The sequence below is a fragment of the Ranitomeya imitator genome, chromosome 5 (genome assembly GCF_032444005.1).
Source record: "Ranitomeya imitator isolate aRanImi1 chromosome 5, aRanImi1.pri, whole genome shotgun sequence".
NCBI classification, from domain to species: domain Eukaryota; kingdom Metazoa; phylum Chordata; class Amphibia; order Anura; family Dendrobatidae; genus Ranitomeya; species Ranitomeya imitator.
In genome coordinates this window covers 597,128,061-597,149,916 of record NC_091286.1, presented here as the reverse complement: position 1 = coordinate 597,149,916, position 21,856 = coordinate 597,128,061, and the positions used below count along the sequence as shown (strand labels likewise).

The following is a 21,856-nucleotide window of genomic DNA, read 5'->3' as shown; positions in this document are numbered from 1 at the left end:
AGAAACCTGTACCATTTAATATGATGGTGAAGTGCTTTTAAACAGTGCAAGAGTATCTGAAATCAGACGCTGGGGTCTTCTGGCCCCTCTCTGTTGTGGTAAACTCGTGACAGCACCTTTTTGAGATTTTAATTTTTTTTTTTGAAAATTAAATTCTAACTCACTGAACAGTTAGTTTTTTTTTTACATTTAAACAATGTACTTACACAAAGAATATTCTCCAGATACTGAAATACAGGGCACCCCGTAGTTATGTGCATACAGGGTCTTTTTACAGTTTTTAGAGAGCAAAATGAAAGGAAACTAAGAGCAAACTCTTCAAATCCTTCTCAAAACTGCAAAACTCTACAAGTGACTTAATGAATTCGGCCCATATTCCCTGCAATGTGAACCAGAATTGCTGCTCAAATCAGGGACTAAAGTCACATTGCTGGCACAAGTTATGTGCTAACATGGCGGAACTGTTGATGAATTTGATGGGTAAATGGTGCTATGTCCCATCCATGGCCTGCACACTTTGGAGTAGTTTTGTAAGCAGGTGACCAGATGCAACGAGCAGACAAGCACAAGGCAGTTACAGACAACAAACCATTTATTGCTTCCAGTAAGGTGGGAATCTGTGGAACTGGGGAAGTGGTTTAACAATAGAAAACAGCACAAACACAAGTGGGTTATACAATGCAAAGCATACAATAGTCTTACAGTTCAACCAGAATAATTGGGGAAGTCTTTTAAAGTATTATACTGGTGTCTCTCTGACAGGGGTGATACACTCGCTCCTTGGAGAGCTGCTAATATAGCTCCTTTTGACACAATGGCCCTAGCGGGGGTCACCAGGTTTTCCTGATAGACTTCGTTAGGAGGACTTGCAGCCTATGATGGAACAGAGACTCCTTCACCATAGTCGACCCCCACCCCACCTGTTGTCCTAGCCCAGGCCGACCTCTGTATTGTACATTAGTGCCAGAAGCGATGGCCTGGCTGACTCGTGTCTCTTTCCTATCACTCCAGGCGTCCTCCCTCGGTTGAAGTATCCTCTTGGATTTGTGATGATTGACCCAATGGCGGATATCTCCTGGACCTGGGGTTAAGAGGGCTGGGCTCCGGCTCTCGGCTGAAATCGTCTGGCCTCTGAAACTTAACCTGTATAGATTGGGGATTTGGACCTTGACCGATGCAGTCTGGACTTGAGTCTTGACTGGCATAGATCTGGTCCTCAATCTCAGTGGGCGTTCTCCTGGCTCCGTCTGACAGCAGCCAGCACCCTGTTGGCGCAAGCTTTCCAGTGAGGCCTGTCACTCTGGCCTCAGCGTCGTCCCTGGTCCACGTCCTCCCCTCTCCTTCTCTTAGCGCCAAATCACCCCACAGTTTGACACACAGGAACTTTATATCCGGAAGCTTCATCATCAAAGGCATATGACTGGGTGACGCATTTGAATACGTCCCCCATGCAACTCTTCCAGTGATGGTTGGTTCTGTTTGGTCCCTTCTAGCGAGTAGGTGGTAGCCTGCACAAACTCATGCACTGATGACACATCACACAGAGGCTCTTCAGGAGTACCTCTCACAGTTGTACCAAAAATTGCAAACTTTTTGCAAAACTTCACAAAGAACCAGTTGTAAACAGTCTGATGAATCAGCCCCCGGGATCTGTTCAGCTTTTTATCCACTGTAAGCAGTGCTGCATTTCTTCCTATGCAAAACAAGGCAACGCCGGGCAGGAGGCATAAAGGGTCAGCCTACAATTGTGAAACATGGACCATTCTCACAATGGAGCTCCACAAGTTGGGCTGAATCTTCTAATGCGAGGACGGTCCATGTTTCATGAATATGTGAAACCGGCCTTAAGGTCCAAACCTCATATTCAGTGATGGTTAACACTGGGACAACTAATGGAGCATGCCTTAGGTGTAACCAAAAGACTGATCATTTGGCTTCTGGTGGATTGATTTTGCTAGTCAATCTTTTTTTTTTTTTTACACAGAGGTCTGGATGTAGGATACCACTTATGCCTATATAATGGCCATCATCAGAAGGCATCTAGTAATGTGGGGAAATCTGCCCAGTGTCATCCCACCGGGTTGACTGAAAACACAGTGTGAATGTACTCTACGGGACTGTTCACACTGTGTTAAGATTTCCATCTGAATTCTGTACCTTATCATGTTCTTTTGCCATTTGAAAAAAACAGACACTGATGGAAATGCATGCAAAGTTTCATAATTTGCAAAAAAGAAAAAAAAAAGTAAAGTTCTACCTCTTGGTATAATAATACAGGTGGGATAGGGCACAACAATTTGCACATCCTTCCTCCTTAGCACAACTCTTCTTCTGTCCTGCCACCTGTTCATTCAGGACTACCCACAAGCCCACTGACTCCATCAGCCCCAGGGATTCGCTGTCCACTCCGGCAGAGCACCTGGGACTGGCCACCTGCCCCTAATGTAATTCCATGTCCACCGACCTCGTGATGTCGGAATACCAAGCCTGCTCCATGGTACCTGGCCCAAGCCCTAGACGTTGTTGGAAAAGCCATCAGGGATCTACATTAGGTGGGCCTCTAACCTGAATATTTGGCCCATGCTGCCCCTAGCAACCCACATCACATGCACCTGTACTCTCCTCAACACTTCAGTGGCTGACACTGAATTCCCCCCAACCAGGAAGTGAGCCCCTTCTTAAAATCACTAGTGCCCACCCACTGGGCGAATCCTAAATCCATAAAGGGAACCTGTCAGCAGGATTGAGCTCAGTCACCTACAGACACTGTCAGGTCAATGATTTAGACATACCTCCCAACCGTCCCGGATCCAGCGGGACTGTCCTGATTTTGACAGTCAGCCCCGCGATCCCGGGCGGGACATTAATTGTCCCGCACTGGTTGGGAGGTATGTGATATCACCCGGTTAGCTGAGAGCTCCGAGTCCCTGCCCCCGGCCCGCACAGCAGCACACCACATAATGGCTGCTCTGTGCACAGGACCTGTGATGAGGTCACAGGATGGGAGGAGTCAGGAGGTCACATGATCGGGAGGAGGACCTCCATGTTCAGGACTTTGCTGGTTGCCATGGCGCCGGAGGAGGGTAAGGCAGCGTATATGTGAGGTCAGGAGGTGTTTACAGTGTGGATGTAGCAGAGCCGTGTGTGTACGAGGTGTATGGATCAGGGCAGCGTGTGAAAGGTGTATGGAGCGGAGTCGTGTGTGTAGGAGGTGTACGGAGCGCAGCCGCGGGTGTACGGAGCGGAGCTGCGTGTGAAAGGTGTACGGAGCGGAGCACAGCCGCGTGTGTACGAGGTGTACGGAGCACAGCCGCGTGTGTACGAGGTGTACGGAGCACAGCCGCGTGTGTACAAGGTGTAAGGGGCACAGCCGCGTGTGTACGAGGTGTACGGAGCGGAGCAGCGTGTGAAAGGTGTATGGAGCGGAATCGTGTGTAAGAGGTGTGCGGAGCAGAGCCATTTGTGTACAAGGTGTGCGGAGCAGCGTGTGTACGGAGAAGTGCCGTGTGTGTACGAGATGTATGGAGAGGAGCCGTATGTGTATGAGGTGTATGCAGCGGAGCTGTGTGTGTGCAAGGTATACGGAGCGTAGCAGTGTGTGCAATGTGTATAGAGCGGAGCCGTGTGTGTACGAGGTGTACGGAGTAGTGCCGTGTGTGTACGAGATGTATGGAGAGGAGCCGTATGTGTATGAGGTGTACGCAGTGGAGCCGTGTGTGTACAAGGTATACGGAGCGGAGCAGCTTGTGCAATGTGTACGGAGCGGAGCGGTGTGTGTACGAGGTGTACGGAGTAGTGCCGTGTGTACGAGATGTATGGAGCGGAGCCGTGTGTGTATGAGGTGTATGGAGCGGAGCTGAATGTGTACGAGGTGTACAGAGCGGAGCCGTGTGTGTATGAGATGTATGGAGTGGAGCCGTGTGAACGGAGCGGAGCCATTTGTGCAAAGTGTACGGAGCGCTATACATACCAAAAGAACTGGCGCACAGCTATAAACTATATATATAGAAGGGGGGTGCAAGTAGCAGCATAGTAAATGACAAGAAGGGAGAAGAAAGACGCTGCTACAAAAATTGCACACCACCCAGTATATAAACATGCAAAAAACACTTTATTGGCATAGACAATGAAAGCAATTAAAAACATAGAACCACTGTAAACCACCCGGACATAAATACATGTGTATATACATAGCAATAATTATACAGCCTATCAATATGTCCATAGGGGATATACACCCTATATGGACATGTATGCTGGTAAACACCTACCTAATGGCTCATGGGGAATCTGAATACAAGCCTATTATAAAAGGGATATATATCCCGCAAAACCCACAAGCAAGTGTGCCAAATAATGACCACCAACCTGCCCATATGAAGGAAAAAGAGCCTAAGCAGTGGGGGCAAGATATCCCCAACCCAAACCTGTACCAACCTATGTCCGATAAGCTGAAGTATCCAGGGGGAGACAGTGGACCCTAACCCCACGCGTATCGCCTCCTTAATGAGGCTTCGTACGGAGCGCAGCCGCGTGTGTAGGAGTAGCTATGTGTGGCCATTATACGGTACGAAGTATCATGTGCGGCCAATATACAGTATGGAGCATCATGTGCAGTCATTATACAGTATGGAGCATCATGTGCGGTCATTATACACTATTGATCATCATGTGCGGTCATTATACAGTATGGAGCATCATGTGCGGTCATTATACAGTATGGAGCATCATGTGCGGTCATTATACAGTATGGAGCATCATGTGCGGCTATTATACAGTATGGAGCATCATGTGCAGTCATTATACAGTATGGAGCATCATGTGCGGCTACTATACAGTATGGAGCATCATGTGTGGCCATTATACAGTATTGAGCATCATGTGAGGTCATTATACAGCATGGAGCATCATGTGGGGCCATTATACAGTATGGAGCATCATGTGCGGCTATTATACAGTATGGAGCATCATGTGCAGTCATTATACAGTATGGAGCATCATGTGCGGCTATTATACAGTATGAAGCATCATGTGCGGTCATTATACAGTATGGAGCATCATGGGCGGCCATTATACAGTATGGAGCATCATGTGCAGTCATTATACAGTATGGAGCATCATGTGTGGCCATTATACAGTATAGAGCATCATGTGCGGTCATTATACAGCATGGAGCGTCATGTGCGGCTATTATACAGTATGGAGCGTCATGTGCGGCTATTATACAGTATGGAGCATCATGTGCGGTCATTATACAGTATTGAGCATCATGTGGGGCCATTATACAGTATGGAGCATCATGTGTGGCCATTATATAGTATGGAGCATCATGTGTGGCCATTATATAGTATGGAGCATCATGTGTGGCCATTATACAGTATTGAGCATCATGTGGGGCCATTATACAGTATTGAGCATCATGTGGGGCAATTATACAGTATTGAGCATCATGTGGGGCCATTATACAGTATGGAGCATCATGTGGGGCCATTATACAGTATGGAGCATCATGTGGGGCCATTATACAGTATTGAGCATCATGTGGGGTCATTATACAGTATTGAGCATCATGTGGGGTCGTTATACAGTATGGAGCATTGTGTGGCCATTATACAGTATGGAGCACTGTGTGGCCATATTTTTTTGTTTATAATTATTCTTTATGAACAATGTGATCAGCAGTGCTAAATGGGTGTGGCTGAGACGTGGATATGGGTGGGACTAGTGAATGGGTGTGGTCAGAGGTGTGGCCTAAAATTTGCCGCGACGCGCGTTGTGCGCCACAAACTTTGTCCCTCTTTCCCAGCTTCAAAAATTGGGAGGTATGATTTAGATGAAGGAATTAAGGTTAAACTGATTAAATTTGCTGATGACACAAAGCTAGGAGGGATAGGTAATACTAGAGAAGAGAAAGAGAGGATTCAAAAAGATATAAATAAACTGGAGCAGTGGGCAGCAACTAACAGAATGATTTTTAACAGGCAAAAATGCAAAGTACTACATCTGGGCAATAAAAATGAAAAAAGCATATACAAAATGGGAGGAATAGAGCGAGGCAAAAGCACATGTGAAAAAGACTTTATACTAATAGATCACAGACTGAACATGAGTCAACAGTGTGATGCAGCAGCAAAAGAGGCAAACACAATTCTGGGATGTATTAACAGAAGCATACAGTCTAGATCACATGAAGTCATTATTGCTCTCTACTCCTCTTTGGTCAGTCCTCACCTGGAATACTGTGTCCAGTTTTGGGCTCCACATTTTAAAAAAGACATCAACAAACTCGAGCAAGTTCAGAGAAGAGCGACCAGAATGGTGATCGGTCTGCAAACCATGTCCTATGAGGAACGGTTACAGGATTTGGGAATGCTTAGATTGCAAAAAAGAAGACTGAGAGGAGACTTAATAGCTGTCTACAAATATCAATATCTCAAGGGCTGTTACATTGTAGAAGGATCATCTTTATTCTCATTTGCACAAGGAAAGACTAGAAGTAATGGGATGAAACTGAATGGGAGGAGACACAGATTAGATATTAGAAAAAACTTTTTGACAGTTAGGGTGATCAATGAGTTGAGCAGGCTGCCACGAGAAGTGGGGAGTTCTTCCTCAATAGAAGTTTTCAAACAGAGGCTGGACAGACATCTGTCTGGGATGATTTAGTGAATCCTGCTTTGAGCTGGGGGTTGGACCAGATGACCCAGGAGGTCCCTTCCAACTCTACCATTCTATGATTCTAGGTTGGCGCCGTTATACTGATTAATATGATACCTGGTGATGAAATCCGTCTTGAGGTTGTTGTTTAATCTATATTTATTTATTTTTTCAGTTAATGATATGCTCGTGCTGCGGGGCAGCATGTGTAACAGCGCGCTGCTGCTCCATTCATTCTTATGGGAGTGGCTGAGGTAGTGGAGTGCTGTGGTTGCCTGCTCTTCATGCATTGTATGACAATGAATGGTGACAGAGGCGCATATGCGCGACCATTGCTCCAGTCACACGGGGCTCTGACTAATCATGGGTAGTGAAGAACTTCAAAACACAGTAATACCACTTTAACCCCTTTCCAATGTTGGGCGTAATAGTACGCTTACGTCGGAATCCCTCCCTTTGATGTGGGCTCCTGTGCTGAGCCCACGTCTTTCCCGGCACATGTAAGCTGTTTTGAACAGCTGACATGTGCCTCTAAAAGCCGGGGGTGAAATCGCGATCCACCTGTGGCTGTTAACCCGTTAAATTCCCCTGTTCATCTCTGACAGCGGCATTTAACTCGCACTTCTGGAAATCCCGCCCATCAATGACCCCATCACGTGATCGCAGGTCATCGATGGGTTGACATGACAACCAGAAGTCTCCAGCAGACCTCTATGGTTGTCATAGCCGGATTGCTATGAGCGTTGCCCGGTGGTCAGTGCTCATAGCAGGTGAGCATTTCTGCTACACACAGGCGATCTGATCATCACCTGTATGTAGCAGAGACAATCAGACAACTGCTGATTCTAGTCTCCCATGAAGACTATTGAAGCATGCAAAAACTAAAAGAAAAGTTTTTCAAAAGCATATAAAAGTTCAAATCACCCTGTCGCCCCATTCAAAATAAAACAATAAAAAAAAAAAAAATCAAACATACACATATTTGGAATCGCCAAGTTCAGAATCGTCCGATCTATCAATATATAAAAAAGAGAATTAACCCGAGCAGTAAACGGGGTAAAGAGAAAAAAATTCAAAATGCCAGAATTACATTTTTTGGTCGCCTCTACATTGCAATAAAAGGCAATAACGGGCGATCAAAAGATCATATCTACACCAAAATGGTATCAATTTAAACATCTGCTTGGTGCGCAAAAAATAAGCCATCAACCAACCCCAGATCACGAAAAATGGAAGCGCTACGGGTCTCGGAAAATGGCGCCTTTTTTTAAAAACAAAGTTTGGAATTTTTTTCACCAGTTAAATAAAAAAGAACCTAAACATATTTGGTGTCTATGAACTCGTAATGACCTGGGGAATCATAATGGCAGGTCAGATTTAGCATTTAGTGAATACAGTAAAAAAAAATTAAAAAACAAGCGTGGAATTGCACTTCTTTTGCAATTTGACCACACTTGGATTTTTTTTCCCCATTTTCCAGTACATGATATGGTAAAGCCAATGGTGTCATTCAAAAGTACAACTCGTCCCGCAAAAAACAAGCCCTCACATGGCCATATTGACGGAAAAATAAAAAAGTTATGGCTCTGGGAAGAAGGGGGGCGAAAAACGAAAACGAAAATACCTCTGGTGGTGAATGGGTTAACAAAACATAAAAGAAAGAAAACATGGTTAAGAGGGAGATGGGGGAGGGGTAAACTTGAGGACAGACGCCCATTAAATAGTTATGGCACATTCTGGCGAGATTAAAATCCCCTTTAATTCGGGAGTCTGATTTAAAGGGTCCCGTTACATGTTCAGTTCACCCTCCGCCCTGACTCCAGCGACCTCCGCAGCCAGTGTCTGGATCTTCACTATGGAAGAGCTGTTCCTTTAGTTGTCCTACAAGACACGATGTGACGTCATGCCGGTCACATGCACACAATACGTCTGCCACCAGGCAGTCATGACGTCACACGTCCTCCTGCACAGGGTAGACATTAGCACAGAGGACCGTAGTGCCAGCGTGCAGCACACTCCTGCGCATGCGCACGTTAATGGTTGACGTCATCCAATCATTCATCCTTCATGCGGGACACGGTTCAAAGACATGACGTAACCAGTAAGCGATGATTGACGTGTCATACCTCTGCCCTAGGTGACTGCTGCCCTAGCCACGCCCATTAATTCTTTCTCTGCAGCCGCATTTCTCACTTCAGTACACTGGGGCCGGCGGATTTGTACCTTACAGGGGGCGGAAGAGGGGGAAGTATGTGGGCGTGGCGATCTGGTAGGCGGTAACGTACGTAGTCGGGGCGTGGTTTTGTAGGCGGGGTCGGGCCGGTTCCGCTGTCTGTAGTCGGTGGAGGTCTGTATTGCAGGCGGTGGACGGTGCGGCCTGGTAACGGGACACTAAGGAGCCGGATCACTGGTGTGCGGTACCGGAGGATACAGGTGAGAGCGTCCGGCTGCTGTGTGTGCAGGAGGCGGAGGATGTGTGCAGCGTGCGGTGCTGGAGGCTGAGTGTGAGGCCTGGGAGCTGCACAGACAGTGCTACCTATGGTGAGTGTGTGTGTCAGCACTGCAGTATTGTGTGTGTGTGTATATAAATATATACACACACACACACCAGTATTGTTTATACCCGTGCACTGTGGGGTCCTCACTTTGCACAATGGGGGGATCTTGCTTTTGTGCCTGTTTATCACCCATAGACTCCCATACTGGGTTCTCACTGTTCTCCATTTTTGCACCCCCTGCGTCTCTGGACCGAGGCCCCCCCACCCCGCGTCTCCGGACCGAGGCCCCCCCCCCGCGTCTCCGGACCGAGGCCCCCCCCCGCGTCTCTGGACCGAGGGCCCCCCCGCGTCTCCGGACCGAGGGCCCCCCCGCGTCTCCGGACCGAGGGCCCCCCCCCGCGTCTCCGGACCGAGGGCCCCCCCCCCCGCGTCTCCGGACCGAGGGCCCCCCCCCCCGCGTCTCCGGACCGAGGGCCCCCCCCCCCGCGTCTCCGGACCGAGGGGGCCCCCCCCCCCGCGTCTCCGGACCGAGGGGGCCCCCCCCCCGCGTCTCCGGACCGAGGGCCCCCCCCCCCGCGTCTCTGGACCGAGGGCCCCCCCCCCGCGTCTCTGGACCGAGGGCCCCCCCCCCGCGTCTCCGGACCGAGGGCCCCCCCCCCGCGTCTCCGGACCGAGGCCCCCCCCCCCCGCGTCTCTGGACCGAGGGCCCCCCCCGCGTCTCCTGTGGACAGTCCACCCCCTTGGCCTGGCTGCTGGCAGCTCCGGCTTGTGGCCCCTCATAGTCATGGTTCCTCTTTCTAATCCCTGATGTTGTGACCCCGGTAAGCTCTTGTGAGGGGTGTGCGCCGGCCGCCATGTCTCGCCTGCCTCTGTCCTCGCTCTTTTCCGCAGATGGTGGGCACTGGGCAGTTTGTCACATGTGTTCCGTGTTTTCGGCTGATACCCGCCGTGGTTCGGCTGGTGCCCGCTGTCGTTAGCTGTAAATGCACCTGCTGGGATTTTTCAAACTAAAGGTGGAAGTGGTGGGAAAACATTAAGGCAGGACTTGGGCGCTGTTCACATCAGTGCTTGCAAATCCTGTTCTTCGGTTCCTAACACAGATGAGAATGTTGGATTTCGTGGCAGGGCTGGATCTGTCACATGACGGACTCCAGCGGCACCATGTGGCCCCTATACACTGATAATGGCATTTACAATGCCGGACTCTACCACGGAGCCCCCCGCGCAGATCGGACGCCTCAGGGCAGCATTTTACTTCAACCCATTTATTTTGGACTAACAATCTATTCTGCAGGTGCCTTCATTTGCCTTCTGTGCTGCATTGTCTGTTGCCGGCAGCCGAATAAGTGAACTGAGAATCTGTCAGTGAGTTTATTCCTCCTTCTGAGCATCTCTGAGCTGATTTATCATCATAAGTTCTTAGCTCATCTCACTTATGGGCCAAAATCATCTGTGGGGCTCAGAAAAGGAAAGACTAGAATTACCGTAAGTCCACATACAGCCATGGCCAAAAGTATTGACACCCCTGCAATTCTGTCAGATAATACTCATTTTCTTCCTGAAAATGATTGCAAACACAAATTGTTTGGTATTATTATCTTCATTTAATTTGTCTTAAATGGAAAACCACAAAAGAGAATGAAGCAAAAAGCAAAACATTGATCATTTCACACAAAACTCCAAAAATGGGCCAGACAAAAGTATTGGCACCCTCAGCCTAATACTTGGTTGCACAACCTTTAGCCAAAATTACTGCGACCAACCGCGTCCGGTAACCATCAATGAGTTTCTTACAATGCTCGGCTGGAATTTTAGACCATTCTTCTTTGACAAACTGCTCCAGGTCCCTGATATTTGAAGGGTGCCTTCTCCAAACTGCCATTTTTAGATCTCTCCACAGGTGTTCTATGGGATTCAGGTCTGGACTCATTGCTGGCCACCTTAGAAGTCTCCAGTGCTTTCTCTCAAACCATTTTCTAGTGCTTTTTGAAGTGTGTTTTGGGTCATTGTGCTGCTGGAAGACCCATGACCTCTGAGGGAGACCCAGCTTTCTTACACTGGGCCCTACATTATGCTGCAAAATTTGTTGGTAGTCTTCAGACTTCATAATGCCATGTACACGGTTAAGCAGTCCAGTGCCAGAGGCAGCAAAGCAACCCCAAAACATCAGGGAACCTCCGCCATGTTTGACTTTAGGGACCGTGTTCTTTTCTTTGAATGCCTCTTTTTTTCTCCTGTAAACTTTATGTTGATGCCTTTGCCCAAAAAGCTCTACTTTTGTCTCATCTGACTAGAGAACATTCTTCCAAAACATTTTAGGCTTTTTCAGGTAAGTTTTGCAAACTCCAGCTTGGCTTTTTTATGTCTCGGGGTAAGAAGTGGGGTCTTCCTGGGTCTCCTACCATACAGCCCCTTTTCATTCAGACGCCGACGGATAGTACGGGTTGACACTGTTGTACCCTCGGACTGCAGGGCAGCTTGAACTTGTTTGGATGTTAGTCGAGGTTCTTTATTCAACATCCGCACAATCTTGCAATCTCTTGTCAATTTTTCTTTTCTGTCCACATCTAGGGAGGTTAGCCACAGTGCCATGGGCTTTAAACTTCTTAATGACACTGCGCACAGTAGACACAGGAACATTCAGGTCTTTGGAGATGGACTTGTAGCCTTGAGATTGCTCATGCTTCCTCACAATTTGGTTTCTCAAGTCCTCAGACAGTTCTTTGGTCTTCTTTCTTTTCTCCATGCTCAATGTGGTACACACAAGGACAAAGGACAGAGGTTGAGTCAACTTTAATCCATGTCAACTGGCTGCAAGTGTGATTTAGTTATTGCCAACACCTGTTAGGTGCCACAGGTAAGTTACAGGTGCTGTTAATTACACAAATTAGAGAAGCATCACATTATTTTTCGAACAGTGCCAATACTTTTGTCCACCCCCTTTTTTATATTTGGTGTGGAATTATATCCAATTTGGCTTTAGGACAATTATTTTTGTGTTTTTTCATTTAAAACAAATTAAATGAAGATAATATCAAAGAATTTGTGATTGCAATCATTTTCAGGAATAAACTGAGTATTATCTGACAGAATTGCAGGGGTGTTAATACTTTTGGCCATGACTGTAAGGGTACCGTTACACTATACGATTTACCAACGATCACGACCAGCGATACGACCTGGCCGTGATCGTTGGTAAGTCGTAGTGTGGTCGCTGGAGAGCTGTCACGCAGACAGCTCTCCAGCGACCAACGATGCCGAGGTCCCCGGGTAACCAGGGTAAACATCGGGTTACTAAGCGCAGGGCCGCGCTTAGTAACCCGATGCTTACCCTGGTTATCAGCGTAAAAAAAAACAAAACACTACATACTTACATTCCGGTGTCTGTCCCTTGCCGTCTGCTTCCCGCACTGACTGCCGGCCGTAAAGTGAAAGCACAGCGCGCTGTGCTGTGCTTTCACTTTACGGCAGTCAGTCAGTGCGGGAAGCAGACGGCAAGGGACCTGACGGACACTGGAATGTAAGTATGTACTGTTTATTTTTTTTTTTTTTTACATTTATGATGGTAACCAGGATAAACATCGGGTTACTAAGCGCGGCCCTGCGCTTAGTAACCCGATGTTTACCCTGGTTACAAGCGAACGCATCGCTGGATCGGTGTCACACACATCGATCTAGCGATGACAGCGGGAGATCCAGCGACGAAAGAAAGTTCCAAACGATCTGCTACGACGTACGATTTTCAGCAGGATCCCTGATCGCTGCTGCGTGTCAGACACAGCGATATCGTATGGATATCGCTGGAACGTCACGGATCGTACCGTCGTAGCGACAAAAGTGCCACTGTGTGACGGTACCCTAAGTACAACAAGGTCCTGATAGGAATACCCGGCCGCCAGGGCTCCTGGCCACAGCGGACTGCCTCATATATACCTACGGGGCAGATAACTCCTGGCAGCGGGAGATTGCTATCCAAGCACGGTCCTTGATTCACAGATTTGTGAACTCAATGACAGATTGTCAGATAACTCATTCTACAGCCAGCAATACAATACATGAAAGCAAATGGGGCAAACCTAATCACCAGCATGATATATATAACTGCTCAGGCTCGGTGGCCATGGAGTACTGACGTGGCCATTGGACCAAGGTCCTGTGAATCTTTTTGTTCAGCTCTATGAACAACTCCTTTAAATGTCCCGTTCAGCTCCACTACATGTGCGGTGCTCTGGGCTGGTTTTGCACAGTCCTGCTTACATTGCAGAGGCCGGATGTAGTCATGTTGTTAGCATAGCTGGCATAGTCCGCATTGTTACATGGATGTTATCTGTTTACGCAGCACTGACCCCGGTCTGTACGGTGCAGCCCAAGCCCTCTCAGGTTCCGTATAGTGTTGCCCACGCGCTCGCAGGTTCTGTATAGTGCAGCCCACACGCTCGCAGGTTCTGCATTGCCACTCACTCGCAGGCTCTATATATTGTGGCCCACGTGCTCGCAGGTTCTGTTTAGCATGGCCCGTGCTCTCGCAGGTTCTGTTTAGCGTGGCCCGCGCGCTCGCAGGTTCTGTATAGTGCGGCCCAAGCGCTCGCAGGTTCTGTGCGGCGCGACCTGCGCGTACTAGAGAAGGAGAGCAGAGACTTCCCCAGGGTAGGAAATCGCTCACAGCTTCAAATATTTGAAATAACTTTTTTAACAAATTGGTTGAAGTGTTCTTCCCATCTGAGCCTTTCATGGAATAGGAATAACTCCGTCCGGTTCTGACCACTGGAGGTGGACACAGCAGAGGTACATTTCTGTAAGTCCCATAGAAGTGAATAGGGGATGCAAGCGCGGTGGTTGTAGCCATACAGTTATTCCCTTCTAAGCCATGAGGTGTGAACGTCCAGTGGCCATCCTCTAGGGCACATCCATAGGGCACGTCACTGATACTGGATTCACAGCGCTTAGCTGCATTACCGGGAATGGCCACTACACAGTGTTGTGCTGAGTTTCGGACTCATGCTGATGTGATATTGCTGGCTTTCAATATCACAGTACTAGACAACCCCTTTAACCCCTTAGTGACAGAGCCAATTTGGTACTTAATGACCGAGCCAATTTTTGCAATTCTGACCACTGTCACTTTATGAGGTTATAACTCTGGAACGCTTCAACGGATCCTGCATATTCTGAGATTGTTTTTTCGTGACATATTGTACTTCATGTTAGTGGAAACAATTCTTCGATATTACTTGCGATTATTTATGAAAAAAACGGAAATATGGCAAATTTTTAAAATTTTGCAATTTTCAAACTTTGTATTTTTATGCCCTTAAATCAGAGAGATATGTCACAAAAAATAGTTAATAAATAACATTTCCCACATGTCTACTTTACATCAGCACAATTTTGGAAACAACATTTTTTTTTTTGTTAGGGAGTTATAAGGGTTAAAAGTTGACCAGCAATTTCTCATTTTTATAACACCTTTTTTTTTTTTAGGGACCACATCACATTTGAAGTCATTTTAAGGGGTCTATATGATAGAAAATAACGAAGTGTGACACCATTCTAAAAACTGCACCCCTCAAGGTTCTCAAAACCACATTCAAGAAGTTTATTAACCCTTTACGTGCTTCACAGGAACTGAAACAACGTGGAAGGAAAAAATGAACATTTAACTTTTTTTTGCAAACATTTTAATTCAGAACCATTTTTTTTATTTTCACAAGTGTAAAAACAGAAATGTAACCATGAATTTTGTTATGCAATTTCTCCTGAATACGCCAATACCCCATATGTGGGGGTAAACCACTGTTTGGGCGCACCGCAGAACTTGGAAGTGAAGGAGCGCTGTTTTACTTTTTCAATGTAGAATTGGCAGGAATTGAGATTGGACGCCATGTCGCGTTTGGAGAGCCCCTGATGTGCCTAAACAGTGGAAACCCCCCACAAGTGACATAATTTTAGAAACTAGACCCCTTAAGGAACTTATCTAGATGTGCGGTGAGCACTTTGAACCCCCATGTGCTTCACAGAAGTTTATAACGTTGAGCCGTGAAAATAAAAAATCAAATTTTTTTCTACAAAAACGATCTTTTTGCCCCCAAATTTTTATTTTCACAAGGGTAACAGGAGAAATTAGACCACAAAAGTTGTAGTGCAATTTCTCCTGAGTACGTCGATACCCAATATGTGGGGGTAAACCACTGTTTGGGCGCACCACAGAGCTTGGAAGAGAAGGACTGCCGTTTTACTTTTTCAATGTAGAATTGTCTGGAATTGAGATCGGACGCCATGTTGCGTTTGGAGAGCCCCTGATGTGCCTGAACAGTGGAAACCCCCCACAAGTGACCCCATTTTGGAAACTAGACCCCCCATGGAACTTATCTAGATGTGTGGTGAGAACTTAGAATGCACAAGTGCTTCACAGAAGTTTAGAATGCAGAGTCTTGAAAATAAAAAAATTTTTTTCCACAAAAAAGATTTTGTAGCCCCCAAGTTTTTATTTTCACAAGGGTAGCAGGAGAAATTGGACCCCAAAAGTTGTTGTCCAATTTATCCCGAGTACGCTGATGCCCCATATGTGGGGGTAACACACTGTTTGGGCGCACAGCAGAGCTCAGAAGGGAGGGAGCACCATTTGACTTTTTGAGCGCAGAATTGGCTGTCGTGTTTGGAGACCCCCTGATGTAACTAAACAGTGGAAACCCCCCAATTCTAGCTCCAACCCTAACCCCAACACACCCCTAACCCTAATCCCAACCCGATCCATAATCCTAATCACTAACCCTAACGATAGTCACAACCCTTACCCCAAAACAACCCTAATGTCAACCCTAACCATAACCCTAATCAAAACCCTAAATCCAACACACCCCTAATCCTAATCTCAACCCTAACCTCAAACCTAACCCTAATCCCAATACACCCCTAATCACAACCTTAACCCTAATCCCAAACCTAACCCTAATCCCAAGCTTAACCCTAATGCCAACCCTAATACCAACCCTAATCCAAACCCTAACCCTAATCCCAACTCTAACCCTAACTTTAGCCCCAACTCTAGCCCTAACTTTAGCCCCAACCCTAACCCTAGCCCTAAGGCTACTTTCACACTTGCGTCGTTTGGCATCCGTCGCAATCCGTCGTTTTGGACAAGAAATGGATCCTGCAAATGTGCCCGCAGGATGCGTTTTTTGCCCATAGACTTGTATTGCCGACGGATCGTGACGGATGGCCACACGTCGCGTCCGTTGTGCACTGGATCAGTTGTGTTTTGGCGGACCGTCGGCACAAAAAACGTTCAATGTACCTTTTTTTTGTACGTTGCGTCCGCCATTTCTGACCGTGCATGCGTGGCCGTAACTCCGCCCCCTCCTCCCCAGGATATAGATTGGGCAGCGGATGCGTTGAAAAACTACATCCGCTGCCCACGTTGTGCACAATTTTCACAACGTGCGTCGGTATGTCGGGCCGATGCATTGCGACGGCCCCGTACCGACGTAAGTGTGAAAGAACCTTAACCCTAAATTTAGCTCCAACCCTAACCCTAATTTTAGCTCCAACCCTAACCCTAAATTTAGCCCCAACCCTAACCCTAAATTTAGCCCCAACCCTAACCCTAAATTTAGCCCCAACCCTAGCCCTAAATTTAGCCCTAGCCCTAACCCTTGCCCTAACCCTTGCCCTAACCCTTGCCCTAACCCTTGCCCTAACCCTTGCCCTAACCCTTGCCCTAACCCTTGCCCTAACCCTTGCCCTAACCCTTGCCCTAACCCTAGCCCTAACCCTAATTTTAGCCCCAACTGCTCTTCTCCTGCCGGCCGGCAGATGGCGACAGATGGCGGGCGCACTGCGCATGCGCCCGCCATTTTCTTTCCCAAGAAGACCAGGAGGAGCAGCAGGAGGACCCAGGGACACTGGTGAGTATAATGGGGTCCCCGAATCCCCCTATTCTCTGTCCTCTGATGTGCGATCACATCAGAGGACAGAGAATTACATTTTGCTTCTTTTTTTTTTTTTTTTGCGGTCGCTGGTAAACAGTTAATTACCGGCGATCGCTAAACAGGGGTCGGTAAAACCGACCCCGATCATGTTCTTTGGGGTCTCGGCTACCCCTGGCAGCCGAGACCCCAAAGATTCTCACGGTGCCGGCCGGCGGGCGCACTGCGCATGCGCCCGCCATTTTGAAGATGGCGGCGCCTATCGGGAGCCACGAGGAGCACCGGGGGAGACAGGTAAGTATTGGGGGGCTTCCTGGCACCCCATTTCTCTGTCCTCTGATGTGCGATCACATCGGAGGACAGAGAAATTAAAAAGAAATCGCGTTTTTTTTTTTTGTGATCGCCGGTAAACGGTTAATTACCGGCGATTGCAAATGCGGGGTCGGTAAAACCCCCCCCGAATCATGTTCACTGGGGTCTCGGCTACCCCCGGCAGCCAAGACCCCGGAGAAAATCCGACTCTGGGGGGCGCTATTTACTTTTTCCACAGCGCCGTTAATTAACGGCGCTGTGGTTTAAGTACCCTTAGCGGCCGCCGTTAAAAGGCGTATCGGCGGTCGTTAAGGGGTTAAATGAACCTGGCAGTTGGTTCATGCTGCCTAAGCCACGGGGGACATATATCAGAGCCTGGCTGCACAATTACTTAGTCCCAGGACTCATCCTCCCTATCTCATGTTGACGGCACACATCACCAATGCAGTCAATTGCGGAGCGGTTTGTGGCGTTTACCTTGGTACAGCCGCTGAGCTTAGAGATTGGCTACTGATGTGTGCTGGTGACTTGCTGTCGCCGCTGTAGCTATATCTCCTCTCCAGTATTTTACTAGCGACCTTCTCACTCTTTCGAGTTCCTCTCATGTCAAAGCTGGGTTTCTCGGCGGTTACATAGCATTGTGATGTATGGCTGCCATTGATGGACTGCAGCCTCCACAGTTCCATCAGACTGATGGAACGACTGTTAGTAGACAACCCATTAAACTGTGTTTAAAATGGCAAAATATGCAACTTGCTAATATCCTTCACTGTCACAGCTGCCTCTTCCTGACGGTAGCCGAGCGGTCCTGGGTCTATTTCCAGCTTGTACTCAAACATGTCTTGTATCATGGCTGATCCATAGACAAAGAAGGGGTCTGGCTTGGTATAGAAATGAGCCAGTGTGTTAGCCCCATTTATACACACCAGTAGTGGTGTCCTGACACAGAAAATGCTCTCCAGTGTGATATTAAACCAGAAATGGAGCTGACGTGACCGAGGCTAATGGCTGAAGATCAGGGCAGATAATGGCGCACTCTGTGCTTTTTTTATGTGGTGACATGGCGGACACCATGGGACTGTCATGTAACCTATCTACACAACCGTCAATGTAGTTGTTCTCTCCTATTACAGATCAATGGAAATGGACAATGCAAATTTGAAGCTTAAAGATATTTTGTGTAAATTTTCCCAGTGGATCTCATCCCAGTGCCCATAGTCTGGGTCACAAGTTTTGAGAATGTCACAAAGTTTTCTGCTTCAGTGTTATCAGATCTTTTAGTCAGATGTATCTGTGGTTACCAAAGTGCAATTATAAACATTTCATAAGTCTTTAAGCTTTTTGCATAAACTTGATGAATTTGTCAATGAAAGTCAATATTTCCTGTGTTTATCCTTATTCTTCCAGACTTCTGCCCTTCGGCCTGTCTGCCCCATGGGTATCAGCTTCTGGTTGTCCACCCTGACTGATGGCCGCCCGTTCTTGTCTAATCAGTGATTAGGTCTATCACCATTTCTGTGTTTTTCTTTGTCCATCCCCTTTCTGAGGGTTGAACACAGGTTAATGGTACTGAGATCTGGTGAGTTTCGTGGCCATAGACCCAAAAGCTTACTGGTTTGTTCACCGAGCCACACATTAGATAGCTGTCACCCGAACGCTGCTTTGGCCAATTCTTAGGCTGGCGGTCATCATGGCCAACTCTTCCATACCCATGCCCTTGTCCAGCCGAGTGCTCCTGTGTTGTCTCCTCGAGAACGATGTGATCAGCAGTTTAAAATAGGACATGTCTGCTTAACATTTCTGATTATCCGACCCCTGCCCCATACACGTTAGATTGTTGGCTGAACCTGCCGACACTGTCAGGTTTTCCTTGTGACATGGTCTCCATCATGCTGGAGAAAGCATTTGTTCTTCACCAAATTACTGCTGGATTATTGGGAGAAGTTGCTCTTGGAGGATGTTTAGATGCCAATCTTTTTATTACGGGCAGTGTTCTTAAGCAAAAGAACCAACTCCATGGACGAAAACGAATGGTCTTGGGAGGCTTTACTGTTGGCATAACACAGGACTCACGGTAGCGTTCTCCTTTTCTTTTTCGGACAATCATTATACCAAATGTTCCAAACAGTATGAAGGGGCTTCATCAGAGAAAATAACCTTACCACGGTGCTCTGCAGTCCCCCGTCCCTGTATTTCCTGCAGAATGTCAGTCTCTAGGATGTGCAGGGATTGGACTGGAAGAAAGACATGTCTTATTTATAAAATTGCACCAAATACTGACACATTTATCTGGCATCGCTTCCATGGTATGATTTTATTTTTTTTGATCTGCATGATGTTGGGACACCTTTGAGTCAAAGTAATAGTCGCAGCTCTGACTCCATCATACATCCAAAGGCAGGGACAGTGACGCCATCGTTTATCAGGCGCAGGGCTCACATCCCGTAAAAACCTCATGTGAGTCCCGGGGATACGAATGCCGACACCGCTGGAACGGCAGAGGCATGAGAGGTGAGTATGTGTGTGTTTGTTTTAATGGGTTCAAACATGGGAAGTGAGAAGGGGTTGTCCAACTAGTGAGCATCTCCTTTAATGGCCCACCCGGTCATGCTTATCTGATCCGCCCCGACCCTAGATCTCCCACAGTTATTGTTCTGACCTGAGTGTTCTCCAGAGGAGTTGTTACCATCTCAAATCCAGCCTAATCTATTCTGAGGTTGTCCATTGGATTCCTGCTGTGGATTTACCTCTCATCCACACACAAATTGGGGCAACTGTAATTCCCAAAAACTCATGTACACTCAATACTTTGGATTTTAAAGGACTATTCTTTTTTTATTTTTATTGATATATATTTTATGGAATATAGGCTGAACTGGATGGACAAATGTCTTTTTTCGGCCTTACTAACTATGTTACTATGTTACTATGTTACTATGATCCCTCTGTTACCAATATATGCTTACGGGTCGCTGTCTTCTGCCGTTTCCAGCGCTGCTCTTTACCTCTTCTTCATTATGTGATCACAACTCTTTCTTGCTCACACAGTGGCCCGTTAGTGGCCATTATAACAGATACGGGCAGATAAAGCCATGCTATTAAGAAAACCATTAGTGGTTTAGTGTCTGGTGCTTCCATGCTTGTTCTGTTGTGTCTATCACAAGTCCGAGCATAGTCTGAAGGGGAGAATAGCTGACCCACCTGTGACGGCAGAAGGCGCTCACTGCCCGTGTCCACCCTGTGAGGATGGTGCACCCATGTCTACACTATGGATATAGGGGAAATAAAAGTGTCTTTTCCTTGCTGCTGCTGAGAAGGTAATTACCATAGGTCCAGGAATATGTATTAAACACTGTTTTTATTATCGACACGATTCGAAGTACACACACATAACCCGCTGAACTCCGTTCATGACGCTGCATATCATGGCCCTATCCAAGGTTTTTCTGAGTCCCATTATTAGAGGGATTCTGGTGGAACCCCTGATTGTACTGCAGAAAATGGTGTGAACAGGGCCTTAGTTCTTCTGGCGCGTATGTGCAGAGGAATATCCCAGAGGATAATTCACGGAGTATTGCAGGACCAGAATTGTGGATGAGATGTCTCCTCAATCTCACCAAGCCTTGTGAAATGAATGGCGGCTTGTGTTGGGTATCGCAGCATGTGGGCTTGTGCAGTATTGATGACTAGTGATATGAGGCAAATAGCTAATAGTTTCTGATTGGTGTTCGTTTTTCCGTAAGATGGAGCCAGCGGTCTGCCAGCTGCTTATCCTTCTTTCTCCCCTGGACATGACGCCTGAAAATGCATTGGGAATATATCTGATGTCTTTGGGCCTCTTCACTCTGAAAGTCGGGCTCGTGCCCGGGTCTGTAGAAAGAAGAAGCGATAATCATCCAGAAAACATGACCGCTAACAACTGACTTTTCTCAGTGGATCACTTTGGTACAGGATCCCTCGTTGTTGGTTTTCCGGTCCTCGTGTTTACTCCTCGGGGGGTGTGAGAACTTTACTCCTTGTAGCCCTGGGATTACACAGCTGCAGAGCGCTCCCCGGCCGCTCGCTCTTGGCAAACACTGGAAACCATGTGAAATTGTGAGGAATGTAATCGCACTGAGCCGGCAGGCCGTCCTTGAGCGCATCCTGGGCACGTACGTCCATTGCTCAGCGTCCTGGGAACCTTGTTATTATTTAACCCCCAGGCGCTTTAATGACGGGATTGGAGATTGTGGCAAGTTATGGTTTGTTACTTCTCGCTGTGTTATAACAATGTTGGTTTCAGGAGTGATACAATGGAGAAGGTTGACTTGTTACATGGATGACCGTGTCCTTTTCTGGAAATGTATAGGATTAGAGATAAGGGTCTGTCCCATCACCGCATCCCACCTTAGATATGATGCCCCTCTTGCCCCTGGGCTGTCTATAATACTGCTGTATCACTTGAACAATACTCCATGAATTTAA

The 21,856-nt window shown here is 47.3% G+C and overlaps 1 protein-coding gene and 1 long non-coding RNA gene across 3 annotated transcripts in view; one reads left to right on the top strand and one right to left on the bottom strand.

Moving 5' to 3' along the window:
• The window catches only part of LOC138638562 (uncharacterized), a 193,295-nt gene extending 184,418 nt beyond the window's left edge, over positions 1-8,877 (bottom strand). The window contains exon 1 of the long non-coding RNA XR_011312518.1: positions 8,784-8,877. This is a non-coding gene — a long non-coding RNA (uncharacterized lncRNA). The remainder of the gene's footprint in view (positions 1-8,783) is intronic.
• A 65-nt stretch (positions 8,878-8,942) lies between these two features.
• NCK1 (NCK adaptor protein 1) overlaps positions 8,943-21,856 on the top strand; it is a 167,096-nt gene continuing 154,182 nt past the window's right edge. The window contains exon 1 of one of the 2 annotated variants that reach the window (XM_069727948.1): positions 8,943-9,090. The gene's annotated coding sequence lies outside the window, so the exon portion shown is untranslated. The remainder of the gene's footprint in view (positions 9,091-21,856) is intronic. The other variant, XM_069727949.1, reaches the window with a different exon arrangement.